Here is a 12,661-nt window from a genome sequence, read left to right as displayed (position 1 = left end):
TATTGCGTTGGAACGAAATAGTATTTCGAGGGAACGAAATAGTATTTCGAGGGAACGAAATAATGCACGGATAATTTTTTTCTCCTTCATGTCACCTGGCGGGCTCTGTACATCTGCCTACACCTAATGAGCTGTGAACTTTGACCTACAGCAGACTCCGAATTCAAACTTAGCCTGTATTTTGGTGTCATCTGCCTACACACCAAACATTTTTTAAATCCATTAAATATTTTTTGAGTTTTTGGGCGGAAACCAACTTGCATATCTAATGAGCTGTGAACTTTGACCTACAGCAGACTCCAAATTCAAACTTAGCCTGAATTTTAGTATCATCTACCTTCACAACAAACATTTTAAAAATACATTAAATATTTTTCAAGTTATTGTGCGGAAACCAACTTGCATATCTAATGAGCTGTGACCTTTGACCTACATGCGAACTCCGAATTCAAACTTAGCCTGTATTTTGGTGTCATCTACCTACACACCAAACATTTTTGAAATCCATTAAATTTTTTTCGAGTTATTGCGCGGAAACCAACTCGCATATTTAATGAGCTGGAAACCAACTTGCATATTTAATGAGCTGTGACCTTTGACCTACATGCGGACTCCGAATTCAAACTTAGCCTGTATTTTAGTGTCATCTACCTACACACCAAACATTTTTGAAATCCATTAAATATTTTTCGAGTTATTGCTTGGAAACCAAGTGGGGGGACAGACAGATGGACGGACAAGGGCAACGCCTAATGCCCCCTCCGGACTTCGTCTGCAGGGCACAAAAAGCCTGAATTGTCATGTATCACGGGTGTACCATCTCACTATTACTTTTTTATTTTCAACTGGCTACATTGTAAAAACTGTGGTGTTAAAACTGATACCAGTATGTGTCTATAGAGGACCACACCCTGAAGTGCTAAAATTACACACTAGAGATTGAATGTCACACCAGCTAGTGTAAGTGTAACAACCAAAAGTGTTGTAATAACACCTAACACTGTCAATTTAACACCGGTGTAAAATGACTGGTGTGTTCTCTATGAACACCGGTTAACACCACAGTTTTTGCTGTGTATCAACCACTGCCCCCCTCCCTCAGGTCAACCATAATTGTTCCAGAATCTAGTTAAAGATTCCACATTTAAGTATAGAAATTGGTAGGTTCATGAGCTCCAAATCCATATTGTTAAGCTGAAGGTAAGCCAGCAAATCCAGCTTAATTATCTCAGCCTCATCACTGGTTTTGCCCCATTAATAAAGGATAAAAAAACCTTTAAAAAATTAAAAGGAGGGAAAAACAGTGACTTACTTCGGCTGTCATGAAACTCCCACTTCCCTGGTTCATTCAACTTAATAAACATATGGCCATTGAGTCCCTGTACAGATTGAATTAGAACTTCGGTCTCTGTATTTGGTGAGTGGAGCCACAACGGAGTTCAGCGGAACAACCAATATAAGTTACAGAGACCAAAACTTTTGGTCTAGAGCCAGAGGCAGAGGTATACGGACAGTCAATTAATTACACTGCTATAAGAAGATCTATTCTCGAATAACAGAACTTCAGAAGTGAGTCAACTTGACAGTCAGCATGCATGTATTAAACAATGTCGAGGATAGAACTTGCAACCCAAACACCGTAAGACAGTTAATCCATGGCGATATGACCCGTTCCGCCTATTTGGAAACCGTATAAACCTTAACGAAATTCAGGTTAGTCATTCGCCGGAACTCTCCGCATGCACTGTCAGCGTCACACCGCTAGATACAGACAGAGCAGCCAAGGCAAGAGTAATCAAAGCAATCACCGCAATATTTGTTGGCGATGTAATTACATACAAATATCGAATGAAGTGCATTAGATTGTATAAATTCACGCCCGCAGTTATATAATTACTCCCTAACATTACATAACTGATATAGTACGATTATTTCAAGAATACTCACGTATTTTATGGAAAATTGATGGTACCGTGTACGGTACTGAATTGATTTTCTTGCACAAACTCCCCATTCAGTGCGCGCGCGTACATTATATTTGCAATAGAACACTTTTTCGCGAACTTACCCGGCGAGTTACACGTTAAGCCCGAGTCGCTTTTAAGACCTTAACAGACGTGCAAAAAGCGAACACCAGCAAAACTGGTTGTGCTCATCGATTTGTTATTTGGGTCTTTTGTTATTGTCAACAGTCTGGTAGAGTCTTCCTCCCCGCCCACACCTTTGATCTCCTTTGATCACATCCGCTTCCCAATTTATGACAGGATGTTCATAGAAATGGGGGGGGGGGGGGGATTAATTTGTTGATGCGTTAACAACAATAAATGAGGATGTTCTTTTCATCTTCTTTTCGTCTTCCTCCCCGCCCACACCTTTGATCTCCTTTGATCACATCCGCTACCCAATTTATGACAGGATGTTCATAGAAATGGGGGGGGGGGGGGGTGGGGATTAATTTGTTGATGCGTTAACAACAATAAATGAGGATGTTCTTTTCATTTCGGTTCAAATCGGGTCTCTAAAACCCTCACCCTATAAAAAGTATAAATTTACCTAAATGTAACAGACGGAACAGATTTATCTTTTTGCTAAAACATCTGATTACATTACCTGCACTCTATTGCGGTTTTTAAGTTACATTGGTGGATATTCGAATTGGGAAGAGATGAAAGTGGTGGAAATAATAAATGAGAAGAAGGAAGAAATATACTTTGTTATATGAATTGGAAATGATAAAACCAAGTCACAACTTGGTATAATACAGAATTCAGTGTTATATGGCAGCTAAAAATAATAATACATGGCATTTGTAAAGCGCACTTTCCATCTTGATTGGATGCTCAATGCGCTTCAGAGCAAAGCAACAAAAGCTATTTACATAATGTAACTATTTAAAAAAAATATATCGCATTTAGCGTCAATGTTTAAACACATACCCTAGTAAAAGTATGTTTTCGAAAGCTACTATGACGTAGTGTGTGGAATGGGTACTTTGTAAGTTGAAAACAGTCGTTTTAACATTTTTTGTACCAGCTGCATATAGGTGGTTTGAATTAAAATTAACAAAACGGCTGTTTTGGACTCGCCGTACGGCCGCCGTAGATCAAATGTGACCAAGGTATTAACGAGTTAATTATCACTTGCCGACAAAGCAAGAATGGAGCAGCTATACAAACCATTCTTTTCTTTTGTTAAGAGTTTTGGTGGGTGCTCACGCAAACGCTAACTATCAAACCTAACAATTCTTTTGGGGGAACAAAGGAGTCAGTCAAGCCAAGTTAAAGAATGAAAGCCCCGTCCCGGTTCACCTTTATATAGTCGAAAATCCTTTTAATCATCACGCGTGAGCATTACTGAGTAAAACACGTTTCATAACTAAGCACTGCAGAACTATATGGTATCCATATTACCATGAAACAATAAGCCCCCTCTATTTTCTCTTTCTCCCCTTTCCCCTTCGTTTCTTCGCTCCCTTCTGCTGCTCTCACTTTTTCTATTTCCTTCTCATTTTCCCTCCATCCCTTCCTATTTGCCTTTTTCTTTCATTTTTCTTTCTTCTTTCTTGAATGACGGATGTTAATTCGGGACAAGTTTTTAATTGATGCAACGAGAGCAGGAAATTGTGAGCATGGTGAGAGAAAATAATTACAAGATTGAGCGCAAGAATGTTCAATACTTGTCATCAGCGTAAAAATGGGCAGATGCGAGTTACTAACGTATTTTCTGACATGAAAATCTGGACAAATTCCAAAATTTTTCTTCCCACTTTCTCTCTTTTCCTCTACTTTTTCTTAAGTCCCACTTCTATTGTCCCCTGTACTTCTTACCTTTTCCTGCGCCCTTCCTTCTCTTCCCTTTTTCGCTTTTTTACTCCATTTTATTATGTCTCCCTTCTTCATTTTATTTAATTTCCCCCTCCTTATCATTCTCTCTTTCTCATTCTGTCCTTCCTTTTCTTCCTTTGTCTCTTCTTCTCCCCTTCGATTTTCAATCTATTTTCCTTTTCTCCTATTCCCTCTTTTCTTTCTGCCTCACCTTCCCTTTTTATCCTCTCTGTTTTCTTCTCCATTTCACCTTTTCATTATTTCTTTTCTTTACCCCCTCTCCCTCTTTCTCCTCTTCGCCCCCCCCCTCTATTTTCTCTTTCTCCCCTTTCCCCTATTCTCACTTTTTCTATTTCTCTTATCTCTTTCCTTCTCGTCTTCAATCCATCCCTTCATTTTCGCCTTTTCTTTCATTTTTGCTTTCTTCTTCTTCCTTTTATCTGCATCTCGTAGATCCGCGCCTGAAAGGCATGTCAGGGTATATAAAAAAGGATGACCATGTAGGGAAAGAATAGAGTAAATAGTTCTAGGACGACCTCTGGAATGTAGGGTCAACATCGACAAATACCTGCTCCTTCGTCAGAAACTCATTTACGATCACTTTTAACCATGTCAGTGAACGAAACAACGGACACCACGGGAGAATATTCAAATACATGTATAGGAAAGGACCCTTTACGCTGGTGCCAGTGTGTAATCGAACACAATAAGTACTTCGGTGAAAAGCCTAAAATCCCAGTTATCAACCCAAAACTTTGTAATTTTCATAACAGATTTTATCCACGATAAATTATCGAAAACTTATGCTTGATATGAGATAAAATTCACATGCAGTCTTGAACGAATGTGTCAAATCAGACCTCCTCTTTCGACCAAGAATGCACGGCCGAACATCCTAGGGAAACACCCTAGGATAGACGCGGGCACTACCATCGGGCGCTCCCCTAGGGCACTCATGTCCTAGGGGAGCGGACGCGGGCGTCTTCCTTCGTCCGCTCCCCTCAAATGTCCGCAACGGGCTACCGCGTTCGCCCTAGGGGGCACTGTGACGTTTCCCGCGGCCGGCACTGTATGCGAAACCAAATTTTCATGATACCCTACCATGAGAACATAAAATTGGGTAAAAAAGAAATTTACCTGTCCTCATATTTTTCAAAATATTTTTTTTTTCCAAAAAAATGATGTGTGGACCTAACCCCTTTTGCAACCAAGCTGAAATGGATCTAACCCCTTTTGAAAAAAGTGATTTTTCTGTGCCATTTTAGATCACTTTTTAATGGGTATTCCAACTTTTCTTTGGTATCATATACATTGAGACAAAAAAGGGTCAAATTTGATGAAAAATTGACCTAACCCCTTTTGCAAGTGAGCTCTTTATATATATATATATATATATATATATATAAAGAGCTCACTTGCAAAAGGGGTTAGGTCAATTTATATATATATATGTATATATGTTCGATGGCAAAACGTACAGTGCGTCCCGCAAAAAAAAAGGAAACCTTTTTTTTTCAGAGGGACACATTTTTACTATGGATTTGATATTTACGGTAAGAGTGGATTCTCATCTTCAATTTGAGACCAACAGCGAAGCAAATCATTCATGCATGGCAGATAACAAACAATGAATATTGAGGGCTATCAGAAACGATTTGCGCCGAAACCCACGCGTTAATATAAATCCACTCTCATTTCAGGGATCAGTTAGAAAAAAAATAACAAGGAATACAAAAAAAAAATACTTATGAGCCAATCGTCGAATAAGCACGGTTGTCCTATCACGAACCGATCTCATTTCCATATCAGATTCTGTTAAAACTATTTTACAAATGCTTTGGAACTTGTAATTGATTTGTAATCATTGTTATCATATTTCATTTGTATTTGTTTATATTTATAATGTATGTTTGATTTGTATTTGCTTATAATGTTGATAATGGAAATGAAAAATAATAATCTGAACTTGAACTTGTCAATTTTTTCTGCGCAACCTGATTCTGACAATCAAATTTCAAACCTATCTTGCTCATTAATGCGTTCAGTGTTTGCCACATGTTAGGTATCAAAGTGCAGAGGAATAATTGTATAATGATGTAAATGAATTATCATACCTAATTTGCCTTTGAAGAAAATAGATGGGAAAATAATGAGAATTCCGGTTTCCTTTTTTCTGGGACGCACTCTATATTAGTTCGGTTTTAGTCCCATCTCCTATATGCGCTTGATGTATTCATTAGAATTAATCCCATGGATACCCGTTCACCTTACCTGGGTTGAGTGCAGCACGATGTGGATTAATATCTTGCTGAAGAAAAGCACGCTTTGGCCGGGATTCGCACTCACGTCCCTCTGATTGAACGACGAGAGTCGTACCACTAGACCACAACGCCCGGCATATTTCTTTTACCATAATTTATTTATACTGTTTTCATAAAGAATATATAAATTGTGAGTTTTCTTTTCATTGTTTGGGACCTATATAACTAAACGATTTAGCTTAAGGACTAACTAGATTGACCATAAATTAGATTTACTGGAAGATTGGGTATTATTGTTTTGAAAATGATTATAATTTTAAATAGATCTGAAAAAAGAGTGGGTAACAATCTTTTATGAAAACGTGTCGAGTTTTTGCTTATTAATTTCTTATAGGCCTGTATTTAGTAAAGGGAATTTTTTTCTAAATGAGGGTGCGGATGGTGCTAGATTTGTACAATTTTTTTTCACGAGACAATTTTGAGTATACTTCATACTGTGTTGCTTTGGTAACCGAAACATTATTGCAATGGACAGTATATTCAAATCTTTTTGCAGAATGAAATATTCCTGTGTCATCAGTAAATTGATAAAAAAAGTTTTACGAATTTGATGGTTTTACAGGTTGTTCATCTTGTCATCCAGCGTCCACCAAATTTCAAGTTCCATGTAGGAGAATACGTTCATGTGAATATCCCATCTATAGCATCCCATGAGTGGCATCCATTTACCATCAGCAGCGCACCAGAGCAGGAAGGTAATCGTGTTGACAACTCGTTGGCGGACATCCGAACCGTCGTATCACACATACGACGGTGCAAACCCATTTCAGAGAAAATCGACTTCAAAGTTTGCTGCAATTTTCACAGTTGGTTTTCCAGCCTTACGACATATTCATTGCTAGAAAAATACATGGTTGGAAAGACCAAGACAATTGCTAAACATTGGTATCTTTATTTTTACACAAACCTAAGGATCCGACAAAAAAAATATCGCAAAAGAGCAACATGCTTGTAATTTCGGTTTGAGCGGCTTAGATTTTCCCTGTACAAAAACGCCATAGGGAAAAAGCGATAGGACGGTTTGACCATGGTTTGACTGACCGCGATTTTAACGCGCGCGATCAGTCAAAACGTCGTATCGCTTTTTACGTGCAAAGTCAATGCATAACCCAGTGCCGACACGACGGTTTGGCTGACCGCGCGCATTGAAATCGCGGTCAGTCAAAACGTATCGCTCCGTTACACTACACGTTTCCAATAGGATTTGCCCATTTTATTGAAAAATTTGTAGGGCATCGCCGTGGAAATCCTCTTATATCTCAGAAAACAAAATTAATTGCTGCCTAGAAATTTAGTTATGAATAGAGTAGGACTTGTACTTTCATTTAATGCAAAAATCTCAAAATCGTTTTTTTTTTTTTTTTTTTTTTTTTTTTTTGGGGGGGGGGGGGGATTGACTGATACGACGGTTCGGAAGACCGTCGACGAAATGATCTGTGACTTTTTCCATGATGACATGGATGATGATGTTTATGGACTATTTGGCGGTTAGGTATGGGTAACAATATTGGAATGGTTCTTAATATCGAAAAACAAGATACTACCAAATCTCAGTGTAGTCGAGTTGCTTTAAGCCTCTGTAGTTTCAGCATACATGCATCTATCACTATTCGTCATTTTGATTGTGTTGTGTACCGCATATTTTCTGTCTCTTCATATACGATGTGTTGGTCACTGGACAAATAGACTCAACAGTGTCGTCAAAAATCTGCAACCATGTCAGCAAAGGCGAGCTCTTGAGCTTCAGAGTGGCGAGATTAAGCAAAGGCGGATAAGCCGTTATGTAGAGGTCAAAGTGGGTGTTGATTCTCCTAAAACTGCACATGCTGATGAAAAGCCTTTCAACCAGAGTATCACCTCTGGAACTCTCGCATCCGTGTCTAATGGAAATAAATCTTCAACGAAATTCCGCAGAAGTGGGGTGCCCAATTTGCCCATGTCCCAGAAGAGGTAGATGATGTCAGAATTCAAATCGTTGAGCCAGGGCATGATGTAGATGTAAAGGGAGACAGCAAACCGACAGGTAGCTTTGAGGACAGCCGACAATCTTCAGGGCCAAATGGCAACATTTTCAAACCGTTGAGCGCTGGTCAAAGCGTTGTAAATCAGGAGGTGTCAGGAGGGTCAAAGCAACGTAAGATCAGTGTACTACATTCGTTAAATCTTTCAGAGATCAAAGAGGCTTCGCCGGACACTGGATTGGAAGTAAGTGCTTACCCAAAATGGCTTTTATAAGTATGAACAAACATTTATCATTATCCTCTTATAGTCTGAAACCGCTGATTATTATCAACTAATAGTTGAGAAGAGAGATTATCTTGAATAAATAAGAGTAGGCGTAATCATTATTTTGAAACCAAAACAGCATGTGTAAGACATGGAAAATGTTTAATTGTGTAATTGACGATGCGTAAAGAAAATATTGACTTGCCGGTTTTATCGATTTCAACTAATAGATCGATTTGGCAATTAACAACTTTTGTGTCTCCTGCATAACAGAGCGAGACTATAGGCGCCACCTTTCCGACGGCGGCGGCGTCGTCAACAATGAAAACTTAACCAAGGTTAAATTTTTGAAATGTCATCATAACTAGAAAGTATATGAACCTAGTTCATGAAAGTTAGACATAAATATAATCAAGTATTTATACTAAACATCCTTCCTGAGATTCAAATCACAGAACCAAGGTCAAAGGTCATTTAGGTTTAATGAACTTAAACCATGTTGAGGGAATCAATATTGAAGCCTTAACCAAGTTTTTGAAATATCGTCATAACTTAGAAAGTACATGGACCTAGCTCGTTTTTAAACTTTGATGTATGGGTAGTGATGTACCTCTGAAGATCATGTTTGAGGTTTCAAAGGTCACTAAGGGTCAACGAACTTCGGTCATGTTGGGATATTTGTGGAATTGTCACTATAACTTTGAAATTGTATGGATTAAGTTCATGAAACTAGGACACGAGAGCAGTCAAGTATCCCTGAACATGAATGATTGTATTGCACACGTCGATGGTCACATGATCGTGATCTAAGGTAATTTTTGGTCAATGCCTGGACATAGCATTTTATTACCATATGATTTTTTGTGTGTGAATAATTATGCAATAGCTGTTTTCAAAGTCAGCATTGCTGCTATATCGAATTGGGTAATGCAGGTGAGACTACCAGAGGCGTTCCACTTGTTTTACTAACAACCTCTTATTTTTACCGATTTTTTGTTTATCATAATTGTAAATGACAATGAGTAGTCGATAATTACCATTTATCACGAAAATAAAACCGATAGATTTCCATAAATATTGCCTCAATACTAATCAAACCCCGACGGATATTTGGAAAATATTACATAATTACATATCTTTTTGGTTCAGGTTATTTTAGATGGTCCATACGGAGCTCCTGCTCAGCATATCATGGAGGCTGAACATGCCGTTCTTATCGGGGCAGGAATAGGAATCACACCATTCGACTCCATCCTGCAAAGCATATACATGAGATACAAAGCTGCAAAGATCCATTGTCCTAACTGCGGTCATGCATGGATGAAGGAAGAATCACCTCTCCTTAAAACAAAGAAGGTAATCAGTGGTATACGCAAGAAGTATGCCATTCATTTATCCATATGGCTTACTTCCGCTAAGGTGGTCTTACCTACATGGAAGAACGTAGTGTCCCACTATTTGAAATCACCTTCACATTTCTAAATTTGAGCATTTTAGCAGTATTTATCGTATTTCCAGATTGTCCAATCCTGTCAATATTACCACTGCAGAGGTGTTCACGGTGTCAAAGTATTTCCTCACTGTTAGTTTTAAGTTTTTTTAATCCAGGGTGAGTCGTTCACATAGTCCACTATGTTAACACACTTTGAACTAAGTATTACTTTTTTTTCTTTCTATCGGCCATTTGGTGAGGGTTGGAGCTTGACGAAATAGGCCAGGTACTCCCATTGTCGGTACCGAATCCGCGATCATCTTAGAACATGTTCCCGTCGTTCGTAAATAATTCATAATTTACGAACAGCTTTATGGAACATCTCTTCAGTGCTTTATCTGAATAATACTAATTTTATTTTACAAGGTTGACTTCTTTTGGATCAACCGTGACCAGCGATCCTTTGAATGGTTTATCAGTCTCATTAATGCAATGGAGACTGAACAGGCCGATGTAGAGGAGATAGAACGCTTCCTTGATGTACATCTCTACATGACGCCAGCTCTCTCTCCCAGTGATATGAAGGCTATTGGATTACATGTCGCTCTTGATCTCATCCACTCTAAGAAGAACCGAGACACCATCACGGGATTAATGACCAGAACACAACCAGGACGACCAAATTGGGATCAGGTATGACGTTGGCGAAAAGGGCTTTAAAAAATCTGATATAAAAATATTTATATTGTAAACACATATATACGGCTGCAATTTACGAAACGCATGATTTAAGAAAAAAACGACCCCCCCCCGAAAAAAAAAAATCATCAGTCAAAACTGTTTGACATTTTTGTGTCCGAAAGAATTTGACAAGCAACCCCCCCCCCAAAAAAAAAAAAATACATGTGTGTGTGTGTGTGACGATATTATATTCCGCGTGTTGGATACAGACCAGATACAGACCAGACAAAAGAGACAAAGAGGTATAAATGCATCAGTTCCAACAAAAAGTTTATTTCCAAATTTCGACGAAAACCTCTATTCTTTGTTAGGGATAAGAAACTCACTGTGGGTTTCGTATCCCTGACGAAGACGAGAGGTTTGCGTCGCAATTTTGGATGGTACTTGGAAATAAACTTTAAAAAAAATATATATATATACGGTGCGTATTAAAAAAAACGGGACTGATTTGAAAAGTCTATAAAATTTTTGTTTCAAATTATGATGTTTATAATTTGGCGTTGATAGGTGCTCTGAAGTCTTATCTTTCAAATGCCATTAAAAAAAATAGTTTTGTTTATGCTTGAGCGAATACGCAATGTTTTTGTCTGGGGTTAAAAAGGAGGCTTGCGCCAGAATGGCATAAAATGAGAAATATGATGATCGGACTTCTTCCTCTTAATCGTTTCATTATCTTTGCCATGATTTTCAAATTATGCGGTCAAAATCCATTTTCAAATCAATTTGTTTGCTTGAATTGTTCTCTTTTGATATTTTTAATATGTTCCCTTTAAGCTTTGAATATTCCTTCTTTAAGTAAAAACAATGTTTTTTCAACCGAAGTAGGGGAGAGCGTGCATTTTTGTTTTCAAATTCTTCCAAGGAAATGGTGCCTTTGAACAGCGCCATACAAATGGGCGGGGGCTCGGGGATGCTTCCCCCCCAAAAAAAAAAATCATGACCAAGAAAAAAAAGTGGAAAGGAAATAAAAGGAAAGATAGAAAGTGAAATAGGATATTATTTTTTGAATATTATGTCAAAATATATCACAAAATTGGATATTGCAATAAAAACAATAACAACTTTTAGATACATTTTAACCGATCTCCCATATCTAGCTCCTTCAAAATTGACTCAATACACCATTGCCATTGAAAGACATGAATCCTTTCATGTTTGTCGTGTCAAACGTATAATTAAACTTGGTCAAGGAATCAGTAACCTCTTGACAAATTTATTAGGTACCATAACACAATGGCCCGTATTCTGATAGAGTGGTTTAACATAACCCTAGTCTAAGTTTGGTAATAAACTTCAATATTTAAACCTAGGTTTAAGTTTCGTATTCCGATAGCAAGGTTTAAGTTAACCCTGGTCTAAGTGTGGTACTAAATCCTCAAAAAGTTAAACTCGCGCAGGGAATAGTTTAAGCCTGGTTTAAATCCAACAAATCATGGCCAACAATTTATTTAGAATTTATGCCTATATTGCATTTCGAGCTACTTCCTCAGTTTTTAACCGATTCTCATGAAATTTGGAACACACATTGGTCTCAAGGTAAGGAGGTGTAAGATTTTTTTTTTCTTTTTCGGAAAATTGTGTTGCTATGCTAACAGTCTATAATGGGAAAAATTTTGCCGTTTGAAATACTTCATCAGTTTTCTACCAATTCTCAAGAAAGTTGGCTCACACATTGGTTTTGAGGGACATGTAAAGATGTGCAGGAAACATTATTGCTTGTGTCGGAAATTGTGTTGCCATGGTAACGGTATATTATGGCAAAAATTATGTATAAATCTTGCTGTTCCAACTACTTCCTCAGTTTTTAACCAATTCTCAGGAAATTTGACACAGACATTAGTCTTAATGTGAAGATGTGCAAAACATATTATATGCCTAGTGGTATATAACAAAATACGTTGCCATGGTAACAACATTAAATAACGAAAAAAATTGTTAAAAAAATTATGGTTTTAACTACTTTATAATTTTTAAACCATTTATCATGATATTTGGCACATACATAAGCCTTGAGGTGAAGATTTGCAAGACACATTTTTGCATGTGTCGGAAATCGTGTTGCCATGGTAACGGTATATTATGGCAAAAATTGTGTAAAAATCTTGCAGCTCCAACTA

Source organism: Lytechinus pictus, chromosome 11, assembly GCF_037042905.1.
Source record: "Lytechinus pictus isolate F3 Inbred chromosome 11, Lp3.0, whole genome shotgun sequence".
Classification (NCBI taxonomy): Eukaryota; Metazoa; Echinodermata; class Echinoidea; order Temnopleuroida; family Toxopneustidae; genus Lytechinus; species Lytechinus pictus.
The sequence above is the reverse complement of the archived record's forward strand: the minus strand, read 5'-3'. Positions refer to the sequence as shown.